Consider the following 14937-nt stretch of genomic DNA (forward strand, 5'->3'; position numbering starts at 1 on the left):
TAGATTACTGAAGCCATCGGATCTTTGTGTTCTTTCTTCATTGTGTAGCCAAAAGACATCCTTTCTGAAACTCAGGTTGAATCATATCATTCTTCCCTGTTTTATTGCTTTGTCACCTTACTAGATTCAGTCCTTCCTCTTCCAAAATGGTTGTTTTCTTCATGGTATACTTTTTTTCCCCATAAGTTCAGTTAGTCACTATTAGTACCAAGGCCTGAAAAATGGTTTTCCTTTAAGAGAAAAACACTTCATGATTTTGATCAGTCTTCCAGAGAGACGGTATCAATGAAAGCAGGATTATTCCTGTGGTCTCAGTCTTTCCAACTTGGATTGCTTTACAGCTTGCCACTTGACACACCTGCTATTTTTTATGCATCTCTTGCTCATCATGTAATTTCAAAGAGGAAACAAGAAACCAAACTTTAACCTAACCTTATTTAGTTTAAGAAAAATACATAAACAGACACGATTTTTCAAAAGCTCCCTTTCCCTTGTCCATAAAAACCATCTATAGTTTCCTCTCTGGTTCTTAAAAGCAAGAGAATCTCTTGTTGACTTAATTTCTTGGACTAAAATACAACATTTCAAGTAAAATCCTTTCTTGATTCAAATCTATTCCATCTACAGGGAGATGGAGGGAAATAATCTATTTTCATTTAAATAACTTTAGAATGTGCCTTCCTGGTTTCTTTAACCAAGAACATACTGGTAGTGCCAGTCTGGGACTGAGGTAAGAACAGACATGACTTCTTTCATGTATCTACATTTCATGGTTAAGACAAATAATAATAAATTCAAAGGATTCATCAAGATACATGATACAAAGCAAAATTCATGTTAGCTTTTTTTAAAAAATTTTTTTGACAGGCAGAGTGGACAGTGAGAGAGAGAGACAGAGAGAAAGGTCTTCCTTTGCCATTGGTTCACCCTCCAATGGCCTCCGCGGCCGGCGTGCTGTGGCCGGCGCACCGCGCTGATCTGATGGCAGGAGCCAGGTACTTATCCTGGTCTCCCATGGGGTGCAGGGCCCAAGTACTTGGGCCATCCTCCACTGCACTCCCTGGCCACAGCAGAGAGCTGGCCTGGAAGAGGGGCAATCGGGACAGAATCCGGCGCCCTGACTGGGACTAGAACCCGGTGTGCCGGCACCGCAAGGCGGAGGATTAGCCTAGTGAGCCATGGCGCCGAGCTCATGTTAGCTTTTAAACAAGGTACAAATTAGTGAATATTTGTTACACCCCAGACAACAATTTTCTAAGAATAATATTTTCAAAGAAGAGAGCTTTATTCCCTTCCCCTAAAATGTGTTCTTTTGTTTTAAAACCAAAAATGTTGAATTGCATAAAGCTTGAATTTTCCATAAAGGAATATGACTTTTGTAGTCAAAATAGTCTTTCTGCGTAACAATTTTTAAGAAAGGATTTTGATATGGCTTTGGATCTCTTAAATCAATGCTGATTACACATTGATAGGCTCACCTCTTGAAAGAGTTCACCATAAAATCTTATTTGTGACTCAGTATTCATGGCAGTGGCACCTAACTTATTCCTCTTTTTAAACCACAAATTACTGACCATCTGGTCTCTCAAAAATAACCATACTCTTAGGAGGTAAAGAAAAAACAAATTTGACAAGGACATCCTGAAAATATTTCTACCAAAATGTGAAACTCTAAAATTTTTTCTTCTTATCAATTTTCACACCTTTATCATTTGAATACTTTGGCTGATGTGAGTCTGTGTTAATTCACTTCTCAGGCTTAACTTGTTTCTGTTTCATTTGTCTTGGAGGAGGTGATGTTTCAAGAAGTAATCAAAGCTCTTCTGTGAAGAGTGCTTGTTTAATTTACCCCTTATCCTTTTCTTAGAAGATTGTTACCTTTCTGTTCATAGTCATTCTTTTTCTTCAAGGATTTATGTCAATACTTTGAAAATAAATATATTCCAATTAGCTGTAAGAATGTTAAGTCGAAGGCTGAGAGTTGTACACTTTTCCAACAAAGTTGATGGAGGTGGGGTTAAAATGTAAGCAACATGAAATTCTGGACTTCAGAGGAGTTTGATAGGCCTGAGCCAGGGTTATCTGAGGAGAGGACAATGTAATTGTAGCCAAGGGTTTTGTTTTCAATTCTATTCTCTAATTAAATAATACAGACTCCTTGGAGAAATGGCTAATCCTAAGGCTGGGCCACAGGATGTATAAGATGATCCTGAACATCTTATAGCGCCATAAATCAACAAAGTGCTAAAAAAAAAAAAAAACACCATGATGAAGATATGTCAGAGAGATATAGGAGCGAACCTGAAAGAGCTTCCAGTGGCTAAAGGTCGTAATTTGTTCAACAAAAGTACTGCTCCGCTCTATGCTTCCTAATTTCTAGTGACCACCATTCTACTCTCTACTTGTACGACATCAGCTTTAATTTTAGTATCCCTATGTGAGTGTAAATGTATGTTATTTGTCTTTCTGTGCCTGACTTATTTCATTTAGTGTAATGTCCTCCTATTATACCCTTGTTACTTTGAACCACATTATAGTTGCTTTGTTAGTTTCTATGAAATAGAAAACTAAATAATGGCAAGTATTCTCAAGCCAATTCTTAGAATGATAATTCCAAAATAATGGATGTCAGAATTGTTGAAAGAGGGTAGTGTGTTTCTAGTACTTGTAGCACATGCTGGGGGAAAAGAATCTCAAATGGAATGAGGCACTGGATGAATCAGATGACTATTTTTAGACTCAAATTCAAGGATATTATCTTTGGAGACAAAGGAAAGAGAGGGTATGGGGTTGAGGGAGAGATGGAAGAGGAAAAGAGAAGAAAAGGTACAAACAGAGGCTAAAAAGAAAAACCACTGCAGGAACTCAAGGTAAAATTTTTCCCTGTCAGAATCAAGATCATAAAGATGAGGGATGAGCTGATCTGCTGTTGATGGCATGTGGATGAAGATGGAGCCAAGTGAGAAAAGGCCCAGGTGAAGAAGGCTGGCCACAAGCCTTAGAGGACACTGAACCATTCCAGAGACATTTCTTCTTAAAATTGAAACCATTTTCATTTGATTGGGCCTTTAAGGCCAGTTTTGAGGGAAATCCTTCAGATGTACAATTGAGAACAAATTGCAAAATCATTTTGGAGGTTTCATTTTATGTTCTACCTGGTTGGCACTGGCTGAATTTCACAGTGCCCATCTTTCCTTACGGCTTGTCTCAGATTCCCAAATTTCAAGGCTGTTTAGTAAGTATGAGGCAGCAAGGTAATGGAACTGCAGGAACTTGAGATTTATATAGAGAATGTGCCATCAAGCCTTTTGTTCCCTCTTTCAGTTTCACAATGTATATGGATTAACAAAGATCGTTTGACTATAATAGGAATTAAAATATATATGTCAAAAATTAAAAAGGAAAGAAAGGGAGGGAGGAGAGGAACTATCATTTTATTCTTAGAATTGTATCTGAACTACATTGAATCTGTTCTGTCTGTATTAATATCACAGTAACATGAGAATGGATGAAAATTGTGTTGTAGTAATTATCATGCATTTGCTGTGACCCTGAGAATCTAATGTACTAGTAAATTCCTTTAAAAATCTGTATGATTTGTAAATCAGCTCAAACAGAACAGTGATGTTTGGAACTTGTAGTGAGTTTACTGGAACTACTACTTTCAATTTTAGAGCTTTACATAACCTTTTCTTGATGCATTGTGACAGCCTTTATAGATGGATTCATAAATTACCCCTGGTATACAGAATATGTGTGAGGCTGACTGCACAACATGGGACCAAGACCTGAGTGCTCAACTACCAGAAGACAGTTGGAACACAGTCAGTGCAGAGACAATCCAAGCCTTCCTAGTCTATTCAACACTGATTTAGAACATCAAGTGATTGGAAAATTTCACTGAGTGATACATTTAGAAATTTAGTAACCTGGCATCCTCCCTTCTATTTTCCTTGCTTTCACATATTTTGATCTATAACATTAGCTTGCTAGAACGATTTATCTTTGAGATGCTGCACTGCATTTCCCAAATATGATAAACCCAATTTGTCTTTGCAAGAAATGTATACACGTGTCTCTTCTATAAGAGGATATCTTGGAAGGAGGAGGAAATCTATGAGGAGGAGGAAATCTGGGAAAAGTGTTGGTTTTCATTTGGGTTTCTCTTCTGCCAACAAAGAATAGCAGAGGATGAATATAACAGCATCTACATTAAACCAATCTTTGTGTTTTTGTTTAAAATGATCTCTTCCAAAGTGGAGATGAGGCAGTTCCATAGGTTTCCTTTGCTTGTTTTCACATTGTTAATGATTTCCCTTAGTGTATTTATTACTCTATGTGTGGAAGATAAATTATATTGGAAACCGCATTAATACTTTTCTGCCCTCAGAGGACTACATACATTATGATAAGAATTTCCCATGGCTATTTCTTATCCGTGGGAAAGGCCTCAGAATTGTTTTGGTGAGGCGTGGTCAGAGGTTTGTTCTCCCTGTTTTGTGGCTCTTTGATTTGGGCCCAGTTTGCTACATATTGGTAGATCTTGTTGAAATCTCAGTTATAAATTTTTAATAAAATTGTGGAAGCTATTGCTAAATGATAAATCACCAGATTAAAACTTGGGGGTAGAAGGAAATGGTTGTTTCTTTCAGGGGAAACACAAATCTAGTATCTGAAAAATTTACCCATTACCTCTAAATTCCCCATACAAATGTCATCCACAGACCACCCTCATTGAAACTTTCTTTGGACATTAGATATCTAAAAGTAATGGGCTAATAAAATACACCCACATGTTCCTGGGGATTACTGTCATTTGGAGTGAATTTTATACCACAAATGCAGCTGGAACACTGCTGATCGAACTTAAAATACTTGGAGCTTTTAAAATGTTTTCTCATTTTCACTAACCAGTCTTTCAGATCTCTTTGACTTCATCAAGACAAGATATTTCAGAGTCAAATGACCAAAGAGAAGCAAATGGAATGTTTCCAAGCTCAGGATTACAAAAACTGTTAGGGAACTCTTCAATGAAGGTATGAATGAGAAAACACCTAAAGTTAAAGCTGAATAGCTCAGTAGGTCCCCTAGAACGGATGCTTTGAGTTTGCCGACCTTGCATGAGTTCCTTAGGATCGATTCAATCATTTTCTCTATTTGATCACACATATTGTTAGTTCATAATGTGGAAAACTATGTAAAAAAATGATTAATGCATCTGCTCTCTCTCTCTCATATATATAATATATCTGTATTCATATACTCATTTATCCTTTCTGTGCTACAATAATAAATTTATGTTTGCAATTTAACTTGGAACTATAGGTTTTATATTGTGTAGTTAATATAATGTGACATCTCAATTACATTAACATACGAATACTAAGGGCTATAGGTTGTCTCTAGTTTACATGGGCAGAACCTCAATATATATTGAACCATGCTAAGTATGCGAATCAAGGGTGGCCCCAAAAAACCCATCAATGCTACATTTAGGGAGACTGTTTGACATCATTTTTTTCTTCTTTGATGATGGGTTGTGTAAGGAGCACTGGGTCTCTCTTTTTTTTAAAGATTTGTTTATTTATTTGAAAGGCAGACTTACAAGGAGGGAGGGAGAGATGGAGGGAGGGAGAGAGGGAGGGAGGGAGAGAGAGAGAGAAAAAAATCAATCTATCACTCCCCAAATGGCCTCAATGGCTGGTTCTGGGCAAGGTCGAAGTCAGGAACCTGGAACTATTTCTAGGTATGCTATGTGGTTGCAGGGGCCCAACCAAGGACTTGGACCATCTTCTGCTTTTCCAGGTGCATTGTCAGGAGGCTGGATCAGAAGTGGAGTAGCTGGGACTGGAACAAGCACCCATTTGGGATGCCACTGTTGCAGGTGGCAGCTTAACGTGCTGTGCCATAACACTGGCCCTCCGTTGAGTATCTTTTGAACCTCAACATTTGTATAACAACCTTATGGCCATTTATTTCTTCTTCTGGAGTACATAAGTGCAAAGATTTCACCTTGTTGAAAGTAATGTGTGTGGCAGATATAATAACATATATTCTCTTTCATGTTTGTACCATGTCTGAGTTGGGAAAATAGACCATACTTCTTAGGCTCAACATGTGGAGCTCATATTTAAAACAATTTCCTTAATGCTTGACTACCATACCTCTATATTCCATAACAATTTATGCAGGATGTAATAACCATTTGCTTCTGTTGACTAAGAAGTAATGTATAGGCATTTCATAAAACCAGCATGTTGATTTTGTTTGTGGGGCCATGTTTGTTAAGGATTTCAATGCACTGTATACTTTGGATAACTTTTTTTTTGGACAGGCAGAGTGGACAGTGAAAGAGAGAGGACAGAGAGAAAGGTCTTCCTTTTCCGTTGGTTCACGCCCCAATGGCTGCTTCGGCCGGCATGCCGCGCTGATCCGAAGCCAGGAGCCAGGTGCTTCTCCTTGTCTCCCATGCAGGTGCAGGGCCCAAGGACTTGGGCCATCCTCCACTGCACTCCCGGGCCACAGCAGAGAGCTGGACTGGAAGAGGGGCAACCAGGACAGAATCCGGCGCCCCGACTGGGACTAGAACCCGGTGTGCCAGCACCGCAGGTCGAGGATTAGCCTATTGAGCCATGGCGCTGGCCTGGATAACTTTTTATTATTGGCATATATCCACAACTGGAAGGGCCTTGGGAGGTCATATAGTCCCTATAGCAGTCATGCCAGCTCTGTCCCTGACTTTAAAAGTAATGCCACAGAGATGTCCAAATCATGAGTTATGTTTTCTTAAAGTTCCTTTGTAAAGTAGACTCCTGACTGCTATAATGCACTCATTTCTGTATGCAGCAATCGTTATTGTCAGGGAATTCTTGATGTGGAACAAGCTTATAAAGTTGCAATAAAGGGAAGCCCCCTTTAATTTGCCCTTGGTTGGTATGGGAAATTGTTATTTTTTTTCTGGGGAAAACTAAAAAGACAAAATCTCTGAAGACAATCTTTAGCCCTCTCTTCTCTGGGCCAAAGGGTTTCAGTTCTTCTCTAGACCTTATTTGAATATACTTGAATCACATTTGTCACCCTTTTCTTTTTTTAAAAAAAATATTTATTTATTTATTTGCTAGTCAGAGTTACACACACACACACAGAGAGAGAGAGAGAGAGAGAGACAGAGGTCTTCCATTCGCTGGTTCACTTCCCAGATAGCCACAACAGCTGGAGCTGCGCTGATCCAAAACCAGGAGTTTCTTCCTGGTCTCCCACGTGGGTGCAGGGATCCAAGCACTTGGGCCATCTTCCACTGCTTTCCCAGGCCATAGCAGAGAGATGGATCGGAAGTGGAGCAGCCAGGTCTCGAACTGGTGCCCACATGGGATGCCGGCACTACAGGAGGCAGCTTTACCCGATACGCCACAGCTCAGGTCCCATCACCCTTTTCTAATTCAGGCTTTTTGTATATTTTTAAAATTGTGTACTCCAACATTGGAAACAGTATCCAAATATTAATAAATGGGTGGGAATGAATCGTATCCGAAAATCTCAATTCCCCAAGGCACTTTTCCACTTAGACCAACCCCAAACTGCTGAAATGAATTACATGGAGAAAAGTAGTTTCTGCCAATACTACTCTTTGCTTCATCCCTCTTCAATTCCAAGTTTGGATATGGGCCATGTTTTTCCAATTTCAATTTTTTAAAACTCCTTTAGAAAAGAAGACTCTGTTCTACTCATTTTCTTCATTTATCCATTTTTTACATATTCAAATAACTCCTCACCATCTGCCAATTCAGTGATTCAACAAGGATTTATTAAACTGCAAACGATGTGTATGGCACTGTGTTCAGCGCATCCCTATGCTGGCTGAAATTGTATGGCTACCACCTCATGGCTTGAGCTTGGCTTCTAATATTGGCAAATTTTGAGGTAAGCCCGCTGCTGTGATCAACTGTTGTTCTGTAGATGTGAAGTACTTATGCATAGGTAGGGCTATTTTTCTGAATATATATATATATATTCAGAATATATATGTGTGCATATATATGTAAATATATGAAGTTCAGGCCTACTCATTCATTGTTTTATTCACCATTTATTCAACAAATAGGTATTATGCATGTACCATGTCCAAGGCACTATGCTAATTGTTCAGCTTTGGCACTCAATGGTGAACTAAAACACACATGAGACCTGCCCTCATGCAGCTTTCATTCTGGTGGAGGAAGAATATATTAATCGGAAAATTATATAAGTGCAGGTATAAACACAAGAATTAAATTGTTGTAAAGGAGAAGTGGAAGGTGTTATAAGAGCATGAAGGGAAGGGAAAAGTTCCCTGAGGAAAGTACATTTGAGTTGAGATTTCAAGTGTGAGCATGGATCCAGTAGATTTCTACTAGTTCCCGTAATGTCACTGTACTTGCCTCCAAAAGCCATTAGACTTGGGGGGAGGAAGATGAGGGTCAAGTATGAAATGGTGGGGTCAAGATCGTAGCTATATAAAAAATGAATGTACAGCAGAATTGGAGGTCCAGAAAGCAAGCAGCAGACATTTGGACAAAATGCTACATGGTAGAAAAAAAGAAAAATAAAAAGAAAAAGAAATATCACTTAAGTATTCAAGCTGGGGGAAAGATGAAGCAGATAAACACTGGTACATAGGTGTGAAGAGCAGGTCACCTAAAGTTGTGGTTATGAAATGTATGCAAATAAATAGTTAATTAAAGAAAGAGCAAGTCACAAGTAGTTTTGCTTGGCAGAGGATTTTGTGATGATATTTTCTGTCTTAATTGGTGGTGTTGAAAAGTGATGAGGCACTTTGAGGAATGTAATTTTTAATAAAGTGATTTAAAATTTATTTATTTTGAATGTCAGAGTTGCAGAGACGAGGGGAGGGGGCGATCTTCTGTCTGCTGATTCACTCTCCAGATGACTGCAAGAGCCAGTGCTAGGCCAGGCTGTTGCAAGGAGCCAGGAGCTTCATTTGGATCTTCCATGCACCCTTTGCTGTTTTTCTGGGGACATTAGTAGGGAACTGGATCATGGGTTGAGCAACTGGGGCATGAAACAGCACCCATATGGGTTTCTGGCATCACAGGAGGCAACTTCACCCATTATGCCACAATTCCGGCCACAAAGTGATCTTACAGTTCTTACTAGGTAGAATCTAAAGGAATGGTGGATTTATAGGTGAGAATTAATGTAAGGTGCTTTAATATGAATGAAATTATTATGTAGCATGCTCTAGAGGATTACAACAGAAGGTTGAAGAAACAACTGATTTTTCAGTGTTGATTTTAAATCCTTCAACTTTACCAAACTCTCTCACGAGTTCCGATAGTCTCTTAGTGGAGTCTTTCGGTTCCACTATATATAGGATCATGTCATCTGCAGGCAGGGATAGTTTGACTTCCTCTTTTGCAATTTGTATCCCTTTGATTTCTTTTTCTTGTCTAATGGCTGTGGGTAACACTTCCAGAACTATGTTCTACAGCAGTGGCGAGAGTAGGCATCCTTGTCTGGTTTGAGATCTTAGTGGAAATGCTTCCAACTTTTCCCCATTCAATATGATGCTGGCTGTGGACCTGTCATACATTGCTTTGATTGTGCTGAGGAATGTTCCCTCTATATCCAATTTGCTTAAGGCTTTTTTCATGAAAGGATGTTGAATTTTATCAAATGTTCAATCTGCATCTCTTGAGATAATCAAACCATTTTTCCTTTGTATACACAAACAATGCCATGGCTGAGAAAGATCTTGTAAGCTCAATACCATTCTCAATAGCTATAAGAAAATTTACATAGTTTGGTATATATTTAACCAAGGGTGTGAAATATTTCTACAATGAAAATTATAAAACATTAAAGAAATAAGACATAAAAATGGACAAATCTTCCATTTTTGTGGATTGGAAGAATTAATATCATTGAAATGTTTGTCTATCCAAAGCAATGTACATTTCAAATTACCAATGACATTCTTCTCAGATCTAGAAAAAATGTTAAAATCCATACGGAAACACAAGAGACCTCAAATAACTAAAGCACTCTTAAACAACAAAAACAAAGCCAGAGGCATCATGATACCAGACTTCAAGAATATTGGCAGAGTTATAAAAATATACTCAGCCAATTTCCTATGAAAATTATTTTTAGGTTTTAAATGCAGAAATATACAATACATTAATGTTATCTATAGTTACCTTACTGTACAATAGAATCCCAGAACTACTTACTCTTGTATAACTATAATCTACACCTCATTAATCAACCGTTTCCCATCCCTTCCTCCCTCTCCAGCTCTGGTAAGCACCATTAAGTTTTTTTTTAAATTTATTTGACAGGTAGAGTTATAGACAGCGAGAGAGAGAGAGACAAAGAGAAAGGTCTTCCTTTTCCGTTGGTTCACCCCACAATCGCCGCTGCGGCCGGCACGCTGCGGCCGGTGCACCTCGCTGATCCTAAGCCAGGAGCCAGGTGTTTCCTCCTGGTCTCCCATGCAGGTGTAGGGCCCAAGCACTTGGGCCATCCTCCCCTGCCCTCCTGGGCCACAGTAGAGAGCTGGACAGGAAGAGGAGCAACCGGGACAGAATCTGGCGCCCTGACTGAGACTAGAACTCGGCGCCCATCTGAGATCGCCCACCTGGGATGCCGGTGCTGCAAGTGGAGGATTAGCTAAGTGAGCCACGGCGCCGGCCCCGCACCATTAAGTTTTTTTTTTTTTTTTTTTTTTTGACAGGCAGAGTGGACAGTGAGAGAGAGAGAGAGACAGAGAGAAAGGTCTTCCTTTGCCATTGGTTCACCCTCCAATGGCCGCCGCGGCCGGCGCGCTGCAGCTGGCGCACCGCGCTGATCCGATGGCAGGAGCCAGGTACTTCTCCTGGTCTCCCATGGGGTGCAGGGCCCAAGCACTCAGTCCATCCTCCACTGCACTCCCTGGCCACAGCAGAGAGCTGGCCTGGAAGAGGGGCAACCGGGACAAAATCCGGTGCCCTGACCGGGACTAGAACCCGGTGTGCCGGCGCCGCAAGGTGGAGGATTAGCCTAGTGAGCCACGGCGCCGGCACCATTAAGTTTTTAAGTTCCTCGAGATAATTTTTTTTTTTTTTTTGCAAACTCTGTGTGTGTGTGTGAGATCATGTGATACTTGTCTTTCTGTGCTTGACTCATCTCACTTAACATAATGACCTCCAATTCTATACATGTTGTTTGAGTAGTATTCCATTGTGTGTATTTGCCACATTTTATTTATATTAGGTGAACACTTAGGTTGTTTGCATTTCTTGGTTATTGTGAATAGTGCTGCAATAAACATGGGAATTTTGTTGTTCGAGTTCCTTATATATTCTGGATATTAATCCCTTGTCATATGTTTAGCTTGCAAATATTTTCTCCTATTCTGTATGTTGTTTATTCACTCTGTCATTTCCCTTGCTCTGCAGCTCTTGAGTTTGATGAAATTCCTTTTATCTGTTCCTGCTTATATTTCTTGTGATTTTGGGGTCTGATCCAGAAAACCCTTGACCATTTTAACATTCTGTAGCATTTTCTTTATGTTTTCTTCTCTAGCTCCAAACTTTTTTTGTACATGTTGAGAGGTACAGATATAGTTGCATTCTTCTGCAGGATAATATACAATTTTTCCAGCACTATTTATTGTCAAGCCTATCCTTTTACTTTTTTTAAAAGATTTATTTTATTTACTTGAAAGACAGAGTTACAGAAAGAGGTAGAGAGAGATAAAGGTCTTCCATCCGCTGGTTCACTCCCCAGATGGCTGCAATAGCTGGAGCTGCGCTGATCTGAAGCCAAGAGCCAGAAGCTTCCTCTGGGTCTCCCAGGTAGGTGCAGGGGCCCAAGGACTTATGACATCTTCTACTGCTTTCCCAGGCCATAGCAGAGAGCTGGATCAGAAAATGAGCAGCTGGGACTAGAACCGGGGCCCATGTGGGATGCCAGTGCTTCAAGCCAGGGTGCGTTAACCTGCTGTGCCACAGTGCAGGCCCCAAGCCTATCCTTTTTCTAATGCATATTCTTACAAGATTCCTAAAAGATCGATTGGCTATAGATATGTGGGTTTACTTCCAGGAACTCTGTTTTGTTCTATTGTCTATGGACCCATTTTTATGCCAATACCATGCTGTTTTAATTACCATAATTTTGTAATACATTTTAAAACAAGGTAGTGTAATGCCTCCAGTTTTGTTGTTTTTGCTCCAGATCTCTTTGGCTACTCAGGGTCTTTTTGCAGTTCCATACAAATTTTAGTAGTGTTTTTTCCTAGTTCTGTGGAAAATATCATTGAAATATTGATAGGATTTCATTGAATCTGTAACTTACTTTGGATAAAAATGATTTTATCAATTGATGGTACCAGCAGAAACACATAAACACATTTGTTCTCCCACTATTGGATTTTCTTCTTTGAATGTTTTATTTTAAATTTTGTGCAGTTGATTTTATGCACCAAAGACTGTTTCATAGTGATGCCTATTATACTTATTCTCATTTGTATCATTTGATTGTTCTACTAAGGTGATTTCTGATCTTGGTTTTGTCTTCCCATTGGCTATATAAAGTTCTTGTGTGTAACAGATCTGTGTGGGGAGCAACTGAGACTAGACTAAATTACTGGAACTAGGACTAATTCTATGCATCTGATCTCCCACAATACGGCGCTGGGGAGGAGTAAACAACTTCTACGCAGCTGCCTCGCCAATTTGACTGACAAGCTGCAGGAGGTGATCCTGCTCCTGATTGGAGGAGAGCAGTGTGCTCAGCGTGTGGGCAGCAGAGTTGGGATTGGTGGAAGAGGACTATAAAGGAGGAGAGAGACAACATGCACCAGAAACACCTGAGAGGAACATCTGAGGAACATCTGAGCAGCCCCTGAGAGAGCCGGCCGGCGGTGTGCCACCCCTCCACAGAGGCGGGGGGGGCGGGGGGGGCGGCAGCTAACCCGGGACGGTATCGTTCCTCCACGACTGAGGGAACGGCAGCTAATCCGGGAAGGGGCTGGGCAAAGAGAACAGCGCAGGGTCTGGTGTCGTTCCTCCGCGAATGGGGGAGCGACAATCTGGATTTAACTCTTGTCTGTTTTATTTGTCTGTTCCTTGGGCAAACGGTTTTGTTTTTCTGAGACTCTCTCATAATCTGTAAAATGGTATTATAAGAATTAAGAAAGATAATTATAATTTATATAAATCATATGATATCTTATATAAAACAAGCTCTCAATAAATGTTAATGACCAACATTCCTTCTGTTTTGATCATATGTAAAATGGATAAATATTTGACTGATTAAATTCAAATCACTGAAGAAAATGTTAAATAGATAGGACCAAGGAAACCTCCTTTGATGTTCCAAAAGTGATTTTCTCCAAGTTGATATAAATTATCAAGTAGTCTGTAAGTATATTCATGACTCTGTGTCAGAGGTGCTCAACCCTGGTAGTGCATCAGAATGACATAACGGCATTTTAAAACATACGTATAGGGGCTGGCACTGCAGCGTAGCTGGTAAAGCCACTGCCTGCAGTGTGGGCATCCCATATGGGTGCTGGTTCGAGTCCCAGCTGCTCCACTTCTGATCCAGCTCTCTGCTATGGCCTGTGAAAGCAGTAGAAAATGGCCCAAGTCCTTGGGCCCCTGCACCCACGTGGGAGACCTGGAAGAAGCTCCTGGCTCCTGGCTTTGGATTGGTGCAGCTCTGGCCATTGCAGCCAATTGGGGAGTGAACCAGCAAGTGGAAGATCTCTCTTTCTCTCTCTCTCTCTCTGTAACTCTGATTCAAATAAATAAAAAATTCTTTTAAAAAATACATATACCTAGGCTCTAAAGTAAATTTAGTTAATAAGAACTTATGGATAATGGGGCAAATTTTATTTAAGTTCTGTAGGAGATTCTGAGGTACTCAAGGTCAAGTACCAATTATTTATCTAATAGTATTTTCCAGCTCACATTTCTTTATCTTTTCTACAAATGTATCATTCATGCCATAAACGTTTTTTGAGCTTTGCTCTATAGATACAATCCTAGGCACTGGATCTATAAAAATAAAAATATCATGTACTCTACTCTTTAGGACCAAGCATTCTTTCATAGGGGACATAAACTTAATTAGATAAATTTCATAGGGGACATAAATTTAATTAGATAAATTTAAATACAATGTGGTTAGAAAAAGTACCTTGGAAATACAGTTAGTGGAATAATCACAAATGGCAGAAGTGGGAAAGATTTAATTGATGAGCTGGCATTTAAGCTGGAGTTTGAAACTAGGAGCTTGTTAAAATGAAGAACTACTAGCAAGGAGAATAACATCGAAAGGTATGGCGTTAAGAACAGAACTAAGTATTTAGCAAATGTTGGTAATTAAACATGAGAGAGATGTGAAAAGCTTAAGTTCAGAAAGGTGGACCAAGTGACAAATTAAAGGTGATAATTGTGCAATGAGAAGTTGATGGCAGAGTGTGAAAGTTCATTCACCAATTTCCCAAGTAGGACAACCAGATGGCTAAGTCCAGAAGACACTTATGTATAAATACATGACACACATAAGAGAAATTTGAGTTGTATACATGAATTTGGGTATAATTATCTTGTATATAATATTGGTAGTGGATAAAAACTTCCAGGGAGGTTGTGCAGGCAACTAAGCATAACATTTGGGAGAACATCAACTCTTAAGGGTCTAGCAGAAGAGTAAAATAAAAACAGAAAAAAATGAAGAATGAAGAGAACAAGAAAAAATTAGGAGAATGCAAAGAGTATGGTTTTGCCATGAAAGTCAAGGAAGGAGAGCATTTTAATAACATTATATTTATTTATGTTTTTTCTTTTATAATAGGGACCAGTTGAGCATAGTTATGGGTGAAAGGAAAAAAACAGATGAGATGTAAAATATTGAAGACTTTCATAAATGTTTTTGGAAATCTAGGAA

This window comes from Oryctolagus cuniculus, chromosome X, assembly GCF_051225735.1.
Source record: "Oryctolagus cuniculus isolate XC-2025 breed Fujian yellow rabbit chromosome X, ASM5122573v1, whole genome shotgun sequence".
NCBI classification, from domain to species: domain Eukaryota; kingdom Metazoa; phylum Chordata; class Mammalia; order Lagomorpha; family Leporidae; genus Oryctolagus; species Oryctolagus cuniculus.